At 41.2% G+C, this 22,138-nt stretch overlaps 4 non-coding genes across 4 annotated transcripts; 2 read left to right on the top strand and 2 right to left on the bottom strand.

The window, feature by feature from the left end:
• Positions 1 to 728: 728 nt before the first annotated feature.
• Positions 729 to 800, top strand: trnae-uuc (transfer RNA glutamic acid (anticodon UUC)). Its single transcript has one exon. It is a non-coding gene; the product is annotated as a tRNA-Glu (tRNA).
• A 2,242-nt stretch (positions 801 to 3,042) lies between these two features.
• Positions 3,043 to 3,116, bottom strand: trnan-guu (transfer RNA asparagine (anticodon GUU)). The gene has a single exon. It is a non-coding gene; the product is annotated as a tRNA-Asn (tRNA).
• A 430-nt stretch (positions 3,117 to 3,546) lies between these two features.
• Positions 3,547 to 3,617, bottom strand: trnag-gcc (transfer RNA glycine (anticodon GCC)). The gene has a single exon. It is a non-coding gene; the product is annotated as a tRNA-Gly (tRNA).
• Positions 3,618 to 7,670: 4,053 nt separating this feature from the next.
• Positions 7,671 to 7,744, top strand: trnav-aac (transfer RNA valine (anticodon AAC)). Its single transcript has one exon. It is a non-coding gene; the product is annotated as a tRNA-Val (tRNA).
• The last annotated feature ends 14,394 nt before the right edge of the window (positions 7,745 to 22,138 follow it).

Below are 22,138 nucleotides of genomic sequence, written 5' to 3'. Positions count from 1 at the left end.
ATGAGGTAAACTGCGGTGAGTTTAGCGCTGAACTCAGCGAGAGGTTTTGTTCTCATTTATTATGAGATTTAAACCCAGATCTGCGAGATTGTGTCAGTGGAAACAACAATCATCTCCATTGTAATTCAATCACTGCAGCCTTCCATCTTATCAAAAGACTATTTGTTCTTTCCTCCTCTCCCTCTCTATTTTCCTTGACTCTGTACTTGTTTGTAAACCATTAAGTCATCAATTTCTTCCAGTTAGGGTCAAAGGTCAGCAAGCTGTATCATTCACTCTCTTTCCCTCTCCACAGAAGCTGTTGAAACTGATGAATCTTCCAACATTTTCCGTTTTGAGGTGGGATTTGCAGCAACTACAATTCCTTGTTTTGGATCACAGTGGATCACTTTTCTCTGACTGAACCATAACTGTCTCAATAGTTAAAAGGCAGAGGTTTTAAATAATAAGAGACCCGAATGTGTCACCCTGTCTGACATGAAATGAAACAAAATGAAAATTATTAATTAATTCATAAAATGCTGCTAACAGAGATGCTGTCATGCCTGGTGAGATTTTCCAGCATTTTTTTCCTTTTAAGTTGCAGCATCTGCAGCAATTTGCTCTTGGCTGAAGGAGTCATTCCTGTTCTATCAAAACATGAGTTTCTCTTTCCCTCGACAAATCTTTCTGGAGAATTTGAAAAACGTTGCAATGTATCGGTCAGATTAAGGTTACTACTCTTATCTTCCCTGGTGGTCTAGTGGTTAGGATTCAGCGCTTTCACCGCCGCGGCCCGGATTCGATTCCCGGTTAGGGAATGTCGAGTTTATTACTGCCGACCAGCACAAGATTCCAGAGGCTGAAATTCCTTCCTGATGGAAAACAGGAGTGATCATTGTGTCAGTTTGAACTGCCTGGAAAAAATAATAAACCCGTTTGCCCAATCCCAGCGATTTATATTTACATTCCCCTTGCTGCTTCCTCCTGTCAAAATGAATAATAATACATTCTACTCCACTACATTTCACTACAGCTCACCACATTCAAAGATCATTCGTAGCCTCTGCCCCTTCTATAGCTTCTTGTGGGAAATCTGCCGAACAACATTAGCTTTTCACAGTTCTGCTGTGATATCTGAGATTTGTATCTCATTGATCATCATTACTGTCTCCATTGCTTCATCCCAGGTCACTGTCACTACAGATATAGTCACACAGTCATTCTATCATCTGCAGTAAATGATATCCCCTTGCTTTTCTTTCACATACATTCACCTCCAGAAACTGATTACATGGTGAGTGTAATGTTCTGTTTAGCTGACAGTTTATCATCAATCCCGTTCCAGAATGGAGTAGCACCGTGTCAAAGTGGGTGGGAGTTGGTGACTCCACCAGTTCTGAAACCTCACTGAACCCCCGCGTATTTAGCCCCGCCCTCTCACCCTCCATCGCTCCAACTCATTGATAAATGTCACTATTAAAACTAATGATGGTGAACTGAAGACGTGGAATCGAGATTAATAAATGGTGTTGGTCTGGGGCCGGGGGGGAGGGGGGAGGTGGTGGGAGGAGGGGGGCGGAGTGGCGTTTGTGGAGGGTGGAGGTGGGGGGGGAGGGAGGCGTTGGGGGCTTGGGGTGGGGTTGCGGAGGGCATGGAAATTATAATGGATGCTGAGATGATGATGCCCATGAAATACTAGCCCCAAACTCCCATTGAGTTACGTTCAGAGTCAGATTGCAGCTCGGAACAGAAAATTGGATTGTCTGCGATTACACTTAATAAAATCCCGTGTCAGCATTCGACAGTGAGATTGGTATAATGAGCTAATAACTCAAATCAGTGCACGGTTAGTCAATTTGAGGCGCTCATGCAATTTGCTATGTTTGTTATAGATCAGAGTGAGTTAGGGCTCGAATTGTGCTGAATTCAAAAATTATAACAAGCAACTACATTTTAAATATACACAGAACATAACATAGAGGCAGGGTTCGGCTGGATTTCTAAACGGACTAAGGGAAAAAAAATGAGCGCCAAGGAATGGAAAATCCAGCGAAAAAGAGATATGTGTCCAATTATAATGAAATGTTATTTGATAATCCCTGGATGAGAAAATAAACAAATCTTTAAATCACTAAAAAGGTAAGTTTATACAATAATTAGCTGGTAATCGACGTGTTCACTAGCGGGAAGATACATATGAATGCAAGTATTAAATTCGCTATCCTTCGGCCAGATTTCCCTGTGAATGTTACTGACAGAGATATTAATGCCATTGCTTTACTAATTGTTCCCTTTCCATGGAAACAGGGGAATAAAATTTCCTCAAATATCTCCTCAAACCTGCTACGCTAACCTTTTGATTAAAGTGATACAACACCACCATCTGCTGGCGGACAACAGAGACTGCAGGCGCTGGTGCTTGTGAATCTGCGAACCGGTTGCTGAAATATGAATTTTGAACGATATTGTCCGAGATTGGAGCTTGTAGTTGGATCTCGGCTGGTGTATTCGCCCTTCTTATAACCAGGCACCGCAGATAAATCGTGTTCTTCATTTCCCATTGGGAGATAATGTCTGGAGATTGAAGTTGGGATTATTTGAAACTTCAAATTGTATATTCGATGCAGTTATCAGACGTTAATCAAATTCAGAATCTTAGTGGGTAAACATTTCTGCCCTCTGCAATTCGTTTGTCAGACATTTTCACGGTTTAGTCTTAAAAAAGGCACAAAGAAACACACACACACACACACACACACACACACACACACACACACACACACACACACACACACACGTATTGGAGCCTACAGAGAAACGGGGGGGCATACACAGATTCAGGGACACATATAGATGCAGGGACACACTAGATTCAGACGCAGACATATAGAGATCCTGGTAACACGAAAGATGCAAGGGCACACACGGAATCAGAGGTATATACAATGTCTCAGCTTGTACACTGCCAAACTCTCTCTCGTAATTCCAGACTTTTCAATGAGTTGAAGCAGGCAACTGTTTACCCGTGAATGCTGATAGTGAGAAAAATAGCAAAAATTCCGTCCCTGGGTGGTCTCGCACCACCAACCATTCAGTTAACAGCCAAACGCGCTAACCAATTGCGCCACAGAGACTGAGACAACAGCAGTTAAATATATTCTAAACTAGTGTGTCAGTGACCACAATTCTATTTCTGAAAACCTGTTCCAGAACTGCAGCATGACCGCACTGTTTACAATTCTATACAAGTCTCTTTAGTTCCGTTGATCCCGCAGCGCTGCTGTAGTGTGTTTCTCCTATGAACGGGCAGGTAAAATGAATCCATGTCTCTTATCACAGGCAGGAATTCAACGGGAGGGAAGGGAACTGACCACCAGGAGCCCAAAGATCCAATACTTTCCACTCAATCATCAATAACACCATTCACAACTGCACCTCCTTCCGAATATTGTGATCCATTTCCCTCAGGATTTACTTCCAAGACTGAATATTTCCCTTGTTTTCCCCCAACTTTGACAGGAGATTCGCTTCAATATACAGATTGAACGGAGAAAGAAGATGCTTTGCATTGACCGGGAATCGAACCCGGGCCTCCCGCGTGGCAGGCGAGAATTCTACCACTGAACCACCAATGCTGCGCTTGTTAATGCTACCCCCACATGCTCTCTCTTCCTTCACACTCAGCAGCATTGTAATTTCCCTACTTTGTCCTTTCATTCCCCAAATGCTCACAAATGCTGTCACTCAAATCTCACACGCAACATCGCACAAGCCTCTCATGCTGTTCAACACCTTCCTTTCATTCACAACCGCATCTCAAACTTTCAACCTTCCTCCAAAACACAAGCACTCTGCAACAATCCCCCTCTCACACCGCCTCGTTCTCCCAAATATGCCTCTGCTTTCACCACATCAGTCTAAACACGCTTAAAACTTGTTCAAATTATTTGCACACTGCCTCTTACACTCAACTCATATCACTACAATACGCACCATGCCATTCTGCAAAAGCTTTAAGTTGCTACATTTCTTCAAAGCTGCTACCTAGTGCGACACCAGGCCAAACTTCCACTTTCAACACTTGATAACATCTATATAGGGTTACAAGTTAGCTCGGAATGAGTTAAAAAAATAGGGCTGAGGAGAGCTAGGAGGGGACATGAGAAGTCCTTGGCAAGTCGGATAAAGGAAAACCCCAAAGCTTTTTACTCTTACGTTAAAAAATGCCTTAAATCTTCATATGTCGAGGCCAGTCTGCGACATCTGAAAGCAATGAATCCTAACCACGAGACCCCCAGGATCCTCTCTGCCTGATTCTCCCAGATACTGATTACAGGAATGTGCACAGCGCCAATTGTCCGCACTCACACACTCCTTCCTGTCTGTTAAGATTTGAAATTGTTCATATTTTCACATTGGCTTCCAGTGTGATGAAAGCAGAGCTGTGATAAGATGATGTTGTTCAGTGGATTTACTGCAGTAAGGTTTATGTCAGTTCGATGCAAACATTGGTGTTTGAATGTGGTCAATTACAGTGAAATTTAATGCAGTGGAAGGGAACCTACTCGCTTTTACAGGAGGAGCCAGCAAGGGAAATATAAATATGAATAATTGTACAACGGGACTGATATTTCTCCCTGCTGTTAAAATTGGCACAAGTATTGATCCACGATTTTCAAGTTTCATCACGTGTTGGGTTCTGTGCTGTAATGGTGAGCACTCTAGCCTCTGAATCCAGCGATCCGAGTTCAAATCTCAGCTGAACCTTGTTTTAATTTGCAAATACAGATGATGGATTGGCTGAATGGTGTTTCGTTTAAGTTTACCACCAAATCCTAATCGAGAGAAAAATTTGACAGCCTGTTCAACTGCTGTTACTCAATTCAAGGGCAATTAGGATTGGTAGTAAATGAATAAAGACAATCTCAATAATGGATCTTTTCCTCACAAGTAAATGCAAACTTTCTGAGAATGTTTCTGCCTGAAACTTTCGAAACGTCGAGCTAATATGTAACAACTATCACAGTTGTACATGTGGACCAGTGGCGCAATGGATAACGCGTCTGACTGCGGCTTAGCAGATTCCATGTTCGACTTCTGGTTGGCTCAGTGCAAAATTTTAAAAGGTGTTCACAAATTCCTTGTGACTTTCGATGAACAAAGGTATTTCGTGGCTTTATACTTATTCAGACAAATGCTGGCAAGCATATTTTCAACCTCTCTGGAGAAAGTAATATTAGGAGATTGCTAAAGAAGAGCAACCGACTATTTTAAGTTTTTGTTTTCGAAAAAAAATCATTTAATAAGATTAGGATGTTAAATAAATGCTAACCTCATACATTTTGGACAAAATTCAACATGTCTGAGAGAATTTACAATATTTTGTGAAATTTTTCATAAAATTCAGCTTTTCTGATTTTGGAGAAAGCATTTCAAGCTGAGGTCAGTGCAAAGATAATATGACTGTAACATCGAGGTTCTGATAATATTCAGCACCAAACTGAAATCATACAGACTTCCCTCACCCTAGCATGTTTCAAATGTTGATTAACTATGTTCGTCTGCACCTAAACCTATTAAATTGTCTTGAAGACTGGATGACTTGCCGATATGTGCAGGTGTCAAAATAGGAAAGTTTCTTTCCTGGCAATGCATCAAACAATTTATCATTTCTTATTTGACACAAAGCATTTGAGGTCGAGGCCAGAGCGAAGATAATATGGGGGTAACATCGTGATTCAGCTAATGTGCAGCAACAAAATGCTCCGGCTGATGAAGGCATGCTTTAAGGTGCGAGGGATAAGGTTTAAAGGAGATGGACATGGCGGATTTTTTGCACAGAGAGTAGTGGGTTCCTGGAACTCGCTGCCGGGGAGAGATAGTAGAAGCGGATGCAGTTGTGACTTTTAAGTCACTTGACGTTTAGAACGGAGTTGAGGAGGAACTTCTTCACTCAAAGGGTGGTGAACCTCTGGAATTCTCTGCCCGTTGAAGTGGTGGAGGCTGCCTCGCTAAATATTTTTAAGACGCGGGTTGATGGGTTTTTGATAAGAGAGGGGATTAAGGGTTATGGGGAGAGGGCGGGAAAGTGGAACTGAGCAGCGACAGATCCGCCATGATCTTATTGAATGGCGGGGCAGGCTCGAAGGGCTAGTTGGCCTACTCCTGCTCCTATTTCTTATGTTCTTATGACAAGTACATGAATAGGATGGGAATAGAGGGATATGGTCCCGGGAGGATCGGGGGTTTTAGTTAAGTGGGGCAGCATGGTCAGTGAAGGTTTGAAGGGCCGAAGGGCATGTTCCTGTGCTGTAATTTTCTCTGTTCTTTGTACTGCCATTTTTCTTTACCCAAACCTGAGCTTCAGGCCCTGTAGCTCCATATTTAACCACTCCACTTCTAACATCTTCTCCAGTCACACAACCCTGTGAGATGTCCATATTGATCTTATTGTGGCATCATGAGCGTTCCACATACAACATGACTTGTGTCTATAAATTCTCACCTTGAACATTGCAATTGAAATTTCAAGGCGAGCAGAGCCTTTTGAGCAGAATGGTCCAGATTCCCATCCCCTTTTCGTGCGAACAAGTTGTTTCTGATTTCACTACAGAGATTGTCTATTAGATAATGACTGAACACAGGGGGTGAATGTGAGAAGCTGAAGTTTCGAGTTGAAGAGGTTCCCACTGTCTCTGAGCAGCTGAACTGGGGAAGCCTTTGGGCAGAGACTGCGCTGCTGCTACTTCCCTTCCTGACCACCAGAGGTCGCAGTAACTCGACCGGGCGCTGCTCCTCCCGGTATCACCTCTTGCCCACTCCTGCCCGGCCGCTGCTCGTTGGCGGAACATCCGGGTCCTGTAGAGAGGCGGGGCCAGCCGCCTTGTTGCCGTGACGTCACCTTCAGTCCCTCCTCCCGCCGAGGAAAAAGCGACGGTTCAGAAATGTCGAAAGTGAGAGAAATTCCCACCCGGAAATCCCGCCCGGAGCGGAATTAAAATTAAATAAAATACATTTTTATAAAGAGGCAGGTGGCGGAACCGCGCATGTATTTTCCCAGAGCGCACCGCGCCGGAGTGATTGAAAAATAGACGCAATAAAAAAAATTGTTCCCGAATGGAGAAGGAACCGAAAGTCTGACGGGTGAGGATGTGAATAATAGTCATCAAGATTCAAAATATTAAAAGATTAAAATGTAACTGCCTGGGCGCATGTGCAGGAGGGGAATTCCCCCAGAGTGCCCTGAAACTAAATATTGAAACATATACAGAGTACAATTGTGCAATGAGCGTTGACAAGATGTCATCTGGACTCGAAATGTCAGCCCCTTTCACTCCTTATAGTTGCTGCCAGTCCTTGTGAGACTTGCCAGAATTTTCCCTTTTCGTTTCCGATTCCAGTATCCGAGTAATTTGCTTTTATTACTGAGTATAATGGATTGAGATTATTCGAAAGAAGATGAAAATGACGCATTAATAAATGGGCGAAATCATTGCTCCCTTAGATATTTTCGAGACTGACACTTTTAAATGTTGATGTTGGGGATAAGTTGTACAATCAGATTGAAAGTAACGGTTATCTTCCTGAATTCAGTGATATGGGCTCTCAGTCTCACCATCGGAACCTGCAGCAACACAGCGCAGTTGAACATTGCAGACAGGCAGATTTGCTGTATAAAATTTCTAGCTGTTTCTGTAGTGTAGTGGTTATCACGTTCGCCTAACACGCGAAAAGTACCCCGGTTCGAAACCGGGCAAAAACATTCAGTCAAATTTTAGCTTTCTAATGTCTGCTCTGGAGCAGTCCTTAATTTGAATTTGTTGTTCAACATTATCCGAACCTCGATGTTAAAGGCATGTTTTCGTTGCTCTGATGTCACTCTCAAATGTCTGCTGGAAAATGATAAACTCCTTTTTGACGCACTGACAGGAAAGTTCGATTTTGACACCGAGCACTTATTCCCATCCTGTTCAGGCTCCAACAGAATTTAATGGGTTTCTAGGTGCAGACTCATATGATTAATCACCATCTGAAATATCTGATAGTACTGTGTGCTCAAAAAGACAGATACAAGTGATACTGTAAGTGAACTTGTGGAAATGGCGGACATTTCACAGAATAATCTTTTTAATGGCTTTTCATCACTAAGAAACAGGAAAAGCCACTCAGACAGATGAGGGAATCGATGCTCAGTGCGGATCTACTGGACTTTCCTGTCAAGGGCCGGATTTTATGCGCCTGAATGTTTCACACCCATAGTGAAAAAAGCTCAAGTGTGAACAACAGATAGTTCTTGATTCCCCTCCATTTAAATCTAGTTGACTTTGTGTAAAAGCTGACGACAGCCAATCTGAAAATTGTGATGTGTATTACCCGGAGATTTGATTCGTTTTGTTGGTCAGTTATGTTTTCAATTCAGTGATGATCAATATCCCTTGAAAGTTATTTGCTTTTGTTTGAAAGCTGACTGTGGTCAATTTCAAAATAAGTACCATGGGATGTGTATTTCCCAGTGATTCGCTTTCTTTTGTCGGTTAGTCATGCTTGCAATTCAATGCTGTCTATTTCAAAGAAATTCAGTCCAGAATGAGGGCATTTCGTGTCAAATAAATGTATTGAAGTTAAAGGTTGAATCAAAGAACCGGGAAGGTGCAATGTAATTCGATGGGATTTTTATTCTCCGCCCATTTTCATATCGGCAAATTGACACGTTGTGCAAAAGGAGGCCACGATGTTCGGTACGTGATCAGAGAGCGCTCTCCCGTGGACAGCACAGCATTGGAAACAGACGCAGAACCAAGACCCGAGATATCTGCACTCAGAGACACATCCAATACAGGCACAAGACTGGACAACAGGAAACTTCCACTCAACATCCACACTGTTAGCACCTCTTAAAGTTTTGAAGGTTTCAGTCAATTTGCCTCTTACTCTTCTGAATTCTTGTGGGCACAAACCTGACATCACCATCCTTTCCTCATAGGATAACCCGCTCATATCTGGCAATAGTTCAATGAAACTCCTCTGAACTTTTTCTAACGCATCAACATCTTTCTTAAGAAAAGGAGGCAAGTAGTGTGCGCAATATTCGAGATATGCCCAATGCCCTCGCTAATGCCAACATTTCCGATCTATCTTTGTATGTCAGCACATTTAGCATTTATATCTTCACTCTCTTCATCACTGCAGGAATCATCCCAATTATGTGTTTCTTGACCAATTCAGCCCGAGTGTATTTGTTCAGGTCAAATCCAGTTTAAATAACTTGTTTGAGTTTTATGCTGTGTGACAGAGATTGTTTGTGAGGATATTTCTCTTAATGGACGTTCAAAAGTCATGTGATACGGTGCTGCACCACAGTCTTGTTCAATGGCAGAAGGATCTTGACACAGAGGGTGCGGGTTGAAGTAAATTGGTGGAAGAAACATGGAGACATCACCAAAAACATTGTCAGACAGTGAGTGATCCAGATCTGGAATGTGCTGTTTGAGAGTGTGGTGCAGGCAGAGCCAATTAATGGTTTCAAAATGGAATTGCATATGGTCTGAAAATGAACAAAATGCTAGACTGTGGGGTACAGAGTGTTATTGGATGAATTGCCCCTTTCGAGGGCCAAAACATACGTGAAGCTTCAAAATGCCTTCTTCTCTGCTGTACGTACTTTAGCAATGTTGAAAGGGAGATAGTGGCAATATTTCTGGGAGAGTAATTCCGAAGTAGGCAAATTTCTCAATGTATATACTCAAATCCCCTTACAAAAGGTTTTAAAATGCAATTACAATTTTGAATTTAAAGTTCGTTTCTGTAATTGCGGCCATGGCAAGAAATATATCAGATTACCTCATGCCCTGCAGAAAAGGAAACCTTCCATCATTCCCCAGTTTGGTCCAGAGGTGACTGCAGGCGCAAACGTGTTTGGCGATTACGTGCCTTCTATGATGGTCTAGAAAACCAGTTAATTCAGTGTGTTAGCGATTGCCAATATATGTTGGCCTTACCAGCTGGGTATACAGCCCATCAAAGAATAAGAAACAGCAACTGAAATCAGCGTTTCACAACACCTGCCATAGCAAAGCACGTCCAGGAGGTGGCAGTGAAACTGTGCTTTTTGGCACGACACGATACAGATGATCATCTCAGTTATTTCTGCAATAGACTCAGTCTCTGTCCATCCTAAACGTGACCCCGTTTATATGACACTAAATCATTTTTCTGATTATATGATAATAATTCTCAGCTGATTTTGTACTCAACAAAATCCCAGTTGTTACTGCACTGCACCAAGCCTCATTTGACATTACACCGTTCATTCTGGCAGTTATGACAGCACGGAATTAATCCTCGTCTAATGGCATGAAACTCTATATCTTCGTTGTTACTTCACTGGACCCTCTCTCTCCTGATAATGTACCAGGATATGTTACTGTTTGCATTACACGAGGCTCCGTCTCAGTTATTACATTGCTGAAACCTGCCACATATAAAGAAACATTGACAATATCTCAATCACTGCTGCACTAGTCCACCTCCCTGTTTATACCGAATAATATTCTGTCTCTAATTATTATTCTGCTTCATGATTTATTTATTTCTGCAATTGCCCCTGTCAAAGTTTATATCAATCTAAAGGTTTGGTTTGAAATTACTGCATCGGCTTTGTCTCAGTTTATATTATACAATGACCAGAATCTGACAAAATTACATTGGGAGACAGTTCTATTGCGCCAGCTGCTCTCTCCTTTTTCAATGTGCCAAACCATACCTCTGCTCATTTTACACATTATCCTTTCTCAATTATTGCTTTATTCTGCATTGCCTCACTTTTTATTCCACTGGGTTACATCTCTGTTTATATCACACTCGATCATGTCCCTATTTTCTGTTAGCGCTGATACGCTGGAACCAGTCTCAGTTTAAATTACAGCGCACATCGACCCTGCTTATATTAGAATAGACCTTGTCTTTGTCAAAACTAAGTATGGCATGTCTCTATTTAGATGAGAAAACACCACGCTGGTTAGTAATATGCTGTGTACACTCTCTCAGTAATGACTGAACTGGGCCCAGTCTGTATTCTTATTAGTACAGTTGCTGTATCGATACCTGCTGCATTCGGCTCTATCTCTGTATTACTGCACAAAACCCATCCCTCGTTTATATTACAATAGATAGCATTAGTTGGATTGGCCACGCAAAATTGCCCGTTATTTTCCCTTAGGAGTATGTAGATTAGCCATGGTAAATGTGTGGGGCTAACGGGGATAGGGCAGAGGGGAGGACCTGGGGTAGGACGCAGACTCGGTGGGCCAGATGGCCTTTCTTCTGAACTGTAGGAATTCTACGGTTCTATGTCTAAGAAATATCATAGACATTTGTGTGCTTGTGTATTTTATATATTGTATTTTCTAATAACCCCCTTCAGAGAAATGATCTCTTTTAGCAATTCCCCTTCAGTTTTCCCAGTGATAACCTTCAGCCCATCACTGCCTTCCATAAATACATGAAAACAGCAAACAGTTCATGTGTTTCAACTGAAGGTCATTTAAGTTGTAAGTATTTAGTGACAACCATTCGGTTGTGTGCTCTTGCATACAAAGTGATTTCAGCCTCACTATTTTGTTCCCGGCGTTGACTTATCTGTCTTTAGGGATCTGTTGGAAAATGAATAAATCGCATCTTGAATGACGAGGAGATTATGAAAATTGATCTTCTCAATGTCTCACTGAAGTTCCTGATATAGGACTCAATTGCGTGCTGATTTGTGAAAATGATGGTGAAAATGACCCTGGATATATAGCCGACAGGACATAATTATACCTCTAATTCTCAGACTTCTTATTCCTATTAATGCTAAGGATTGAAACATCTGCTGCTCTCCTGAGAAGGATCAATATTTTTATTTAACCGTTATCTTCATCAATTCCATGGTAACTATCCCAAATATTTTCTACTGTGTATGGGTTATACAATCTCGGTAATACGATGAATCAGGATCAGGTGTATCATAAGGGTGGCCAGACCTTATGTGATATAAACAGTGATGTTGCTTGGTGAACATGGACTGCAGCGATTCAAGATAGCAGCTCATCACAACTTTGTCAGGGGCAATTAGAGAAGGGCAACAGGTGTCAGTGCTCCCCACATCCTATAAATGATTAAAAATTCTGCAGTAACAACAGAGACAGAATCGAATCTAATATAGACAGATATTCTTGCACAATGATGAGTCATGTAAAGCAATGTATGGGATCTCTAGAGAGACAGAGCATGATATCATATTTAAATAAACATTTCTTGTGCGTTTGATAATTCTGGAAAAAGTAATTTGTTCAATAATAATCGACAGGTGTCCAATGAAGGAAATCAGATTCAGGTTCTAATTCACAACTGATTGGGTAACGCTTTCCAAAAAGACAATCATAGGGAATTAGAACATTATAATTTGAATGACTAGCTTCAGTGTATCACTAACAGAGACAGCTGGGCCCGGAGCCAGACTGGGACCTGATATAAAAATAGCAATTATTTCTTGGGCCTTAGCCCGGGTGTCGTTGTCATGACGAGTGACACAGGGATTTGTGTGGCAAACACGGATTGGAAACCGTATGACAACCACAGGAGTGACTGACTCCACCTGATTAAGGGCTGTTATTCCCAAGGTGGGAGTCATGGGAGACTCCATATTTTCCTGTTATCTGAGGCAATAATGGTGAATAATTGTGAATAATCTGGTCCCTCTCATTCTTACGAATAGTCCTACAGTTACAGACAAAATTAGGACGCGTGAAGACTGAAAAAAAAAACTAAATGTGAAAACGTCATCGGAGGCAAAAAGAACAGTGCAATAAATGCTAAGAATTGTTGCGCTTTTCCTAAACAAGTTCGATCCAATGCTAATTTGTTCAAAGTCACGGCTTGTATATAGAATTGAATAATTGAATTTCGGAATAGTCCACCTCACCGCCCCCCACAACACTCCGCCTACACGCACGCACACACACACACATACACAGACACACACACACAAGTGCTGTCAAAAGATAAGAGTACCACAAGATGAAAGCTGTATGAATATTGCATTTTATTCAGGCTCAATGAAGGACGGGGGGAGATACAGAATCGATGCTAGGACAATGATATCTAAGGGCCATTAAAATGGACCTATTCTCGAAAATCCTTCAAATTTTAACTCTATGAAGGATATATCGAATTAGTTTTCCAAAGTTACTATGAAATCTGATTCCATCAGTCTTTCAAGTTCTTTATTCCAGTTCATAACAACTGTTGTGTCAAGGCGAACAATTAAAATTCTCTCGTCCTGTTCAATAAAATAAATCTCTGCCCATTGGTTACCGACTGTCCTTCGAGTAGAGATATTCTCTCTGTAATTACCCCACTCACAACTTCAAGATTTTGAACTCGAATTAAAGTGTTCAAATGATTGCCAAGGGAATAGAGAGAGACAACGGGAGATTTGGGAGAAAGGAGAACAGGGTGCTGCCAGATAAAAGCTGGGGGACAAAAATAAATAACAGATGGACAGAAAATGATCAAACAAGGAAAGATAACAGCTATCATTCCCTTCCTTCACGGAATCCAGGGGAGCTCAGTGACTGATCCACTGACCATTCCGATAATGTCCGGGAATGGAAACACTGAACAGATCACACCAGGCTCATTTGTAAATGTCACCGCAATGTGATCTGTCTGACTCTGCCCTGACTCTGTGGACAGATTTAGGCCGCACTGACAGATGTTCTCACCAGATTGTGGTCTCTGGATTTATTTCCTGCTCAGAAGTGAGATGTGCGGTTTGGAACCGGCAGCAGAGAAACAGGAAGTTGTGTTACCTGAGAATGAAACAACCAGGGCCAGTTTGATGCTATCACCGTGAACAGTCTTCCTGCCTGTGAGGGTGAACTCACTCTGAAAGCATCAAGAACAGTCACACAGATTGCTGCCGGTCTCAGCCTTACATTGACCTCCATTCCTATTTTAATGAAGCAAGAAAATGATCATATTGGTGGGTTAAATAGATGAATTGAAGGGAAAATGGACTAAAGATTATCACTGAGAGAAAGGAGGAAAAATTAAAGCAACATTTCTTTCCCGCCGAGGTGTTTTAAAATAGGACGTTTAAGTGTGTTACTTGTTGTGTGAGAGAAATCGAGGAGAGGGGTTTAAGCGAATGAACTGGTTTGTTTCCGACACTGAATTTTCCACTAATGAGACATTTGTGTTTCATCTTTTTATTCAAAAGATTTCGTAGCCAAAAAAAAACCTCTTTTTTTCAATGAGTAGCCAGATCCGTTTCCTGGGTACCCGTGTAAGTGAGTTAATGGAGACTGAGGGAGAAAATAAAATGTATCTGATTTAGGTGCAGTCTGAGGCAGAGAAAGATAGGAGAGATGTTCAGTGAGTCATTTGAAAGATGCATTGCACTGGCAGCGGAATGGCTAGCTGTACATCACATTCAAGGACGCCCCGGGCAAATCATTAAATTTAGGTATTGACTGAGACAAAGAATGTGCAAGTAAATACTGAATATGTTACTCATATCGTTTTTAAAGTTAGTGAGAATTATTTACACAGTGGTTAGCACTGGAACCTCACACTGTTACGGACACAGGTTCCATTTCGGCCTTGTGTAACTGTATGGTGTTTGAAAAATCACCCAGTGTGTGCGTGGGTTTCCTCCAGGTTTACCGCTTTCCCTCTACATTCCAAGAATGTACAGGGTGGTTGGAATGGCCATGCTCAGTTACCCTTTAGTGTCCATTTACAGTGCAACGTGACATACATGTATTATGTTCTTCAATCTCTTTTGAACAAGAGAACGCTACAAGTTTCATCCCAAGCTTTCAAGAAAAGCTTGGCCTGGGTCCCACAGGTCCCTGGACAATGTTTATAGTGTCTTCTTCCGTACAACAGTCTTGGATCAACCTACAATTCCTTCGTCCCAGGGATTCAGAATCAATTCACTCCGTCCAAAGACACGTTAAAAAAAGTCAAGAGAAAACGCTGGAAAATCTCAGCAAGTCTGGCAGCATCTGTAAGGAGAGAGAAGAGCTGACTTTTCGAGTCCAATGACCCTTCATCAACGCTTTGTGGAAAGGTCATCTGGACTAGAAACGTCAGCTCTGTTCTCTCCTTACGGGTATTACCAGGCCTGCTGAGATTTTCCAGCATTTTTTTTCTTTTGGTTTCAATTCCAGAATACACAGTAATTGACTTTTATACTTCAAACAACACCGTTCTTTGGAAATAACACGAGAAACGAAGATTCCTATCTTTACTCCGTCTGTCCCAGATAGACTCCAGTTCCACTGTGAGGAAAATAACCCTTCACCACCACTGAAATTGCCGAGAAAGCCACGCAGTTGTATCAAAGCTTTTATCGACAGTCAAACAATAAAATCATCCCGAGGGCAAGTTTCGCCAAGGTTTCGCCACAACCGCCTTTTCAGCAGGGATAATTAATGTTGGCTTTGTTGGTGATGCTCACATCCAGAGGATCAATGAAAACAGCGCAAAGTGCTGCAGATTACAGAAATCTAAACAATAAAAACGCTACGTAGCAGCTCAATGGGCATCAGCAGAGAGAGAAGCAGATTCACATTTAAGGTCGATGCCAGGATGCAAAATCTCTTGATATAACTACAAAGAGCAAGGCTGTTATGCCCAATATCCGACACAAATCCTCATTTTTCAAATAAAATCGCATTGTGATGGTCATTTATCATATCTTGGTTTGTTAGAGCAAGTTACACATACATTACCTGCTGTATTTCCAACATTATAGCAGTGAATAAATTCAGCAAAGGTACATTAGTGAGCTGTAAGAACGTTGGGACGACATGAGGTCGGGTAAAATGTTCTATAAATGCAAGTTCCACCAAAATGAAAGTTGTAATTTTTTTGGAAGCGCTGAGATTACTGCAGATATATTCACACTTCTGCCTGATCATAGCAGCATCAAATCATAGAATCCCTGCAGTTCAAATGGAGGCCATTCTGTCCAAAAAGTCTGCAACGGCTCTCCAGCAGAGCATCCTACCTGGGCACAGCCTTCACCCTATCCCGACAATGATACATATTCACAGGCTAATCCCCCGAACCTACACATCGCTGGACACTAACAGAAAATTTAACATAGACATTCCACCTTGTGAAGGATGCTCTGCTGGATAGCTGGTGCAGACTTGATGAACAGAATGGTCACCTTCTGCACTGTAGGGATTCCGTGATTCTACGTTGCACATCTTTAGACGCTAAGGGGCAACTTATCGTAGCCAATCCACCTAATCTGCACATGTTGGAACTGTGGAAGGAAACTGGAGCACTCGGAGGGAATTCACATGGATATGGGTAGAAGGTGAAAACCAATCACATTCACCCAGGGTTGGAATCGAACCCGTTTCCCTGTCGCCTGTGAGGCAGCAAAAATAATTGTATCTCTTAGTGATAACCATATTGGATTTTTTTTTCTATTCTTCTGTCGTGTGAGTGCGATCACTATTCGTGACAGGAACATTGACACAACAGATTTTTTTTAAATTGACTTTGTCTAGTTTAAACAGATTAAATCCTCAATCAAATTAACATTCAGTGGAATATCAGCCTGTTCACAGATGCTTTCTTAATTGTGACTTCAGAACTTTGAGAACTAATTCTGCAATGGAATGCATCATTTTCTTTTAATTAAATGCAACTGGTGTTACGAATGTTCAAAAAGTTTCGATTCATTTTGAACCAACTGTTAATATTCTTAAAATAAACCGCTATTTTGAGTTGAAACTGATCAATAAGTGACGGTTTATCTGGTTTTGCTGCCATGAACATTTCATTGTAAACAGTGAGTATTTATGTAAATGAACACAAAAATAGAAATTCCAAATTAGATTGTTGACAGACAAAAACACAACAAATATTTCCCCACCAACACAGCATAGAAATAGAGACAACCATGCAAATCAATCAACGGATTCCAGTAATGGTTGTTTTTCAACATTATTTATTCATCAGTTATGTGAGGAAAAACATCATGATGATATCTAAGCTCAGAATTAGGAAATAATGCCTCTGATCCCGAAATGTAATGACACTGCAAATGTGTTCATGGAAATTTCCTGTGTTTCATCTCTTTCCATGTCTTTCTCCTGTCTGGTTCTGTGTCTTGTCTCTCCATGATGGTTCATCGTCTTCACTCCACAGATAAAGTCAATGTCTGCCCAATGTGTTCTCTCAGCCACAGTTACAGGTTTCTAAAAGAATATAATTCAATAAATTGGAATAAATGACTGAGATTTACTCTAAAAGATCTCTTGAGAAATCTATATTTTTGAAATGCTTGAAACATTTTCTTCTGCACCTAACCTCGGTTACACCTGGTGATAAGGATTCAATGTGGAATCTTTCCCTATATTTAGCCGGTGTTATCCCTGTCCTTGGAGCATTTGACTTGACAGTGTGGGGGAATATTTACTCTGCGTCTAAACTCATTGCACCTGGCTTATGAATGTTTGATATATCTTTGTCAGGGAAGATTTAATCCGTATCTAATCTCTGTTGTACCTGGCCTGGGTGTGTTTTGTGGAACTGTGTAGACGGCTCTTTCCCCTATACCTAACGCTAATTTAAACCTGCCTCCTGGATCTCTGAAGGAAGAGTGCAGGAGAGTTTTTACATAGAAGAGTGTCCATGCTCTTTCTGCCTTAATTTTGTTTGAACAGATTTGTAGACGGAGTTTCCCTCTGTTTATAGGCAGTATACTGTTCTGAGAATGTTTGAATTGAATAGTTTAGAGGGAGATTCACTTTGCATCTCACTCGTGTTATTCCTGCTTTGGGAGTTATTAATTTGCCAGTACAGAGGGGACTTTGCATGTTGCAGCTAACCCCGTGTTACTTCGATCCCGTAAAATTTCGATGGGACAGTCGGCCGTCTCTACAAATTTCATGGGGATTGAACTGTTCTCTTAATATTACAGTAAATTTACCCTGTGTCAGCTTATATGACGAGCCATGCCTTTGTTTATTTTCCACTAGACCCTAACTCTTTTTATCTTGCATGTAGAATTTTATGTTGTCTGCCTCTACACATAGTAAATTGGATATAACATCTGTCTGTAGCAAATTAGACGCTGTCCCTACTTATATTATATGTCACCATGTTTCTGTTTATATTAAAGTAGACGTTGATTCTGATTATATTAATTTAGATCTCTCTCTGTTTGTATCAAAGTAGATGCAATCTTATTTCTGCAATTGTCCGTGTCCACGTTTATTTTGCATCGGACATGGTCTCAGCTTTTACTGCACTGGTCAATGCCAGTAATGATTAAAGTGGCTGGGAGAACACAATTCTCTGCATCCTTCTGCAAGGGCAAACTCTGAGGTTTTGGACAGTGGAAAAGAAGGAGCGGTATCTGAAATCTTGTTCTGCTGGCTGCATTGAAAGTGAATATCAAGTCCTGTGTAGCATGTACTGTCAATGAAGAACAAAAAAAGCAAAGACAATTACAGCACAATAAAATACTGGTGATCCAATACTGCCCGTTTCTGGATCTTGCCTGATAGCAATCTTTTTTATCCCAACATATTATCTCTTCTTCTCACAAAACCGTAGAGTAAAACAAACATAATTCAAAGAGAGGCATAGTTAAGTGCAGGAACAAAATTGACACAGTGAAATATATACAGAGTGAGTATCAAATATTACATAACCAGAGAGAATGTCCTGTGCAACGTAAACTGAGCTCTGGTCGAGCAGATTATTAACAGAACCAGGCTGTATTTTAATATAAACAGGGGCCTGATTCAAGAAAATAAAGAACAAAGAACAACACAGCACGGGAAACAACGAGCCCGCGCCGCCATCTTAACTACGTGTTTTTCCCTCCTCCACCCTTGACCCATGTCTAAGCTTATGGCACCCCCATTGGAAACCAGATTAAGGGGCGAATAATTTAGGGACAATTTGTTACACCGATCAGACTAAGAGCACATCTTTGGGGTGTGGGAGGAAACCGGAGCACCCGGAGAAAACCCACGCAACCACAGGCAGAATGTGCAAACTCCCACAGACACTGGCCCAAATCCATGTATCTGCACAGCAAACAGTGATAGTCACTGAGCTGTCGTGGTGCCCATCTACTGGTCCAGTTTTAAGCATACACAAACGACGCGAAGTACTAGGCCACTCTCGAAACATCCAAGAACAGCCCACGCACGACCCACCGTGTGCGTGCCCCTCGTTAGACAACAAGGTGAACCGACACGCTTGCGGAGTAAAATAGCAAAAAACATCAACACATGTAACAGTTTATAGTAATGAGTTAGTGCCGAGTGCCATGTAGGGTTGGTCAAATGCCAAATTCCAATGAGACCCATATCCCGTGAAAGAAACATTTTAAAAAATAACATTGTCAAGGAAAATAAAACTGAGGCAGTATCTCGCACAGTTTTACTGATATTGGAACTTCTTAGACATGAGCTGAAACAGTGCTGATTAATTAATGATACTGGACCAAATAAGGAGAATGTTAAAAATAAGTTCAGAAAGGTAGTAACTATTTTCACCAATTACTATCCATTTGCAATTTAATAATTCCATTCACCAGATCTCATTCATACATGATGAGGAGCGTATTTAAAATTACTCTATGGTAGGAAGGCGACGTTGTCTAGGCCCCCATTTATTTCCCATTGCTGATTGCATTCGGTAAGCTGGTGGTGAGCCGCCTTATTCAATTGCTGCAGAACCTGCAGTGTAGGTACACCAACAGTGCTCTTGGGGAGGGTGCTCCTGGGGTCCGACTCAGCATCAGTAATGGAGTGGTCCAAGTGAGGTTTGTGAGTGCCTTAGAGAGGAATTTCCAGGCGGGGTTGTTCCAATTCCCCAGTTATCATCAATTCATACAGATAAACAATTAGTTCACCAATTATGTTCATCAGTTTGATAAAAGCAAAACACTGCAGATTCTGGAAACTGAAACCAAAATTATGAATGCTGGAAAATCTCAACGGGTCTCATAGCATGCGTGGAGAGAGAATAGAGCCAACGTTTCGAGTCAGTGTGATTTTTTTTGGAGGAAATTGAAGAGGGTGATGACATTGAGAAATGATGTGGGTGGATAGGGATTAGGATTTTTTTGAGGATATAGTTCGTGATTGGGATGTTGATTAGTTTAGGATGAAGAAGTTTGTTATGAGATTTGGGATCACTCTGTGAATTGATGCAGTTTGTGTGTGTCTCGAAATAATATCTATTATTTCTGTTATTCCCATCTCACAGGAAATTTATGCAGCATTCCTGACACGTTGTAGGAAACAATGATGATCTCTCCAAAGCAGCAGGAATACTCTGCCGGAGGGTCATCCAGATGTGAAACAAAGGCTCTGTTCTGTCTTCACAGATGTTACTGAGATTCTCCAGTATTTTCTGTTTATTTTCGACATTTCATTCAATTTAATATATAACTGTACTTTGCATCGTATAATTTATTGATATTAAACTTTATTAACAATATACTGGCTTTTTAGACACGAATAAATGAAATCTGTCCTAGAATTCAGTGGGGAATGGAAGTAATTCAGACCGAGGAGAATGAACAGCTACCCAGCAGCCTCTGCGCTTCATTGACAAGTCACCACCACATCATCACACAGAAAGTCCTGGTACATAGTTGGAGTGTGTGATGGTTTTCAAAGTGATGATATAAATGGAACTACCTGTACTTCATGTGAAGTTACTGAATCTTTAAATTCCGATTCATTATTACACTGTTTTGGGAAATAATGTGACACTTGTAGTTTTCCAGTGAGTTTCACAAATATATCTGTTGCTATCTTATTTACGTTTCACCCTGTTGCCTTCACAAATTTGGGTGAGGGTGTGTTGATTGATTTGTTGTATATGAAAGGGCCAGTATTTTATATAGTACAATCATTCCTCCTCAGCCATATCACGCTCTCTCTTTCTGTCCTGGACATGAAGATTCAGCATCAGCAGAGAAATGAACCATCCGAACTGCAGGAAAATCTCCCCCTAATCTTCAAGAGGATCAGCTTGCTAACTCCCGAGAAACTCGGAATGTATTTCACCCAGACACTCTGGAAGGATTGAAGGTATTAGATGGACACACATTGAATAAAGGAGTTGTTTCAATTTATGAAGTAGTCAAACACAAATATGGAAATATAGAACAGTATCATTCAGTCCCATTTATCAATGAATCCACCAATCCATTCACTCACTCCTCAATCAAAATATTCAGGCATCCAACAGTCATTCATCCATCAGTCATTCAAATGTCATTCATTCCTGTGTCAACACAGTCATACATTTATTGTTTGTGTAGATGGTGACATCAATTATTTTAATTGATCCTGTGATCCAGAGGCCCAGGGCAATGATGTGAGGACAGGGATTTAAGTCGGGCCGTTCCCGCAGGTAGATTTTGAATTCTATTGATAAATCTGGAATGGATACTAATTGAGATCGTTGGAACCGCTCTGATTCCCCAATGGTGGAAATCTGCCATCGCTATCTTGTCGCACAAGGATATAACTACAGACTGAAAGCAAAATAGCTGACTCTTTAATATCTTCAGAAGTGTCCTAGAAAACCGGTCAATTTAAGGGAATTTGGGACAGGCAAAGAGTGTTGGTCTTTCCAAACAAACATCCCATGGAAAGATAAAAGGAAATAAAATATAAATGCGCATGCTCAAATATAACAGCATGTATCGTCTCTCTGAGCCATTTTTCAGTCTGCCTGTGATTATTTCTGTCCGTCCATCACAATATCCTGATGTGTTGGAAAAATCATCATTGTTGTTAATAGGGTACTAGAGAAGGTGGAAAATAATCCTTTCTTTAGAGATGGGAAAACATCATCTAGATTTATAACTTCCAAAAATTCAAGTGCCTCCAGTACTGTTGCTGGGTAGATTTGTTTATAAATAGACCTTACTGACAACGTGCAGGGTTTCAAGTTGGCTTGTAGCCAAGCGGTCAGTGCTGATGAAACTGATCTTTGATCTACTGCACAAACAGCCCCAGATGTTTCCTGTCAATAACTTTGAGCATTTGACAGCAGCCTGGATTGCTGCCAAATACTGTGTGGGACAGATTAGCGTGAAGCTGAATGGACA

The sequence above is a fragment of the Carcharhinus amblyrhynchos genome, unplaced genomic scaffold (assembly GCF_965287045.1).
Source record: "Carcharhinus amblyrhynchos unplaced genomic scaffold, sCarAmb.v2.hapA scaffold_38, whole genome shotgun sequence".
Taxonomy (NCBI): domain Eukaryota; kingdom Metazoa; phylum Chordata; class Chondrichthyes; order Carcharhiniformes; family Carcharhinidae; genus Carcharhinus; species Carcharhinus amblyrhynchos.
The sequence above is the reverse complement of the archived record's forward strand: the minus strand, read 5'-3'. Positions and strand labels throughout refer to the sequence as shown.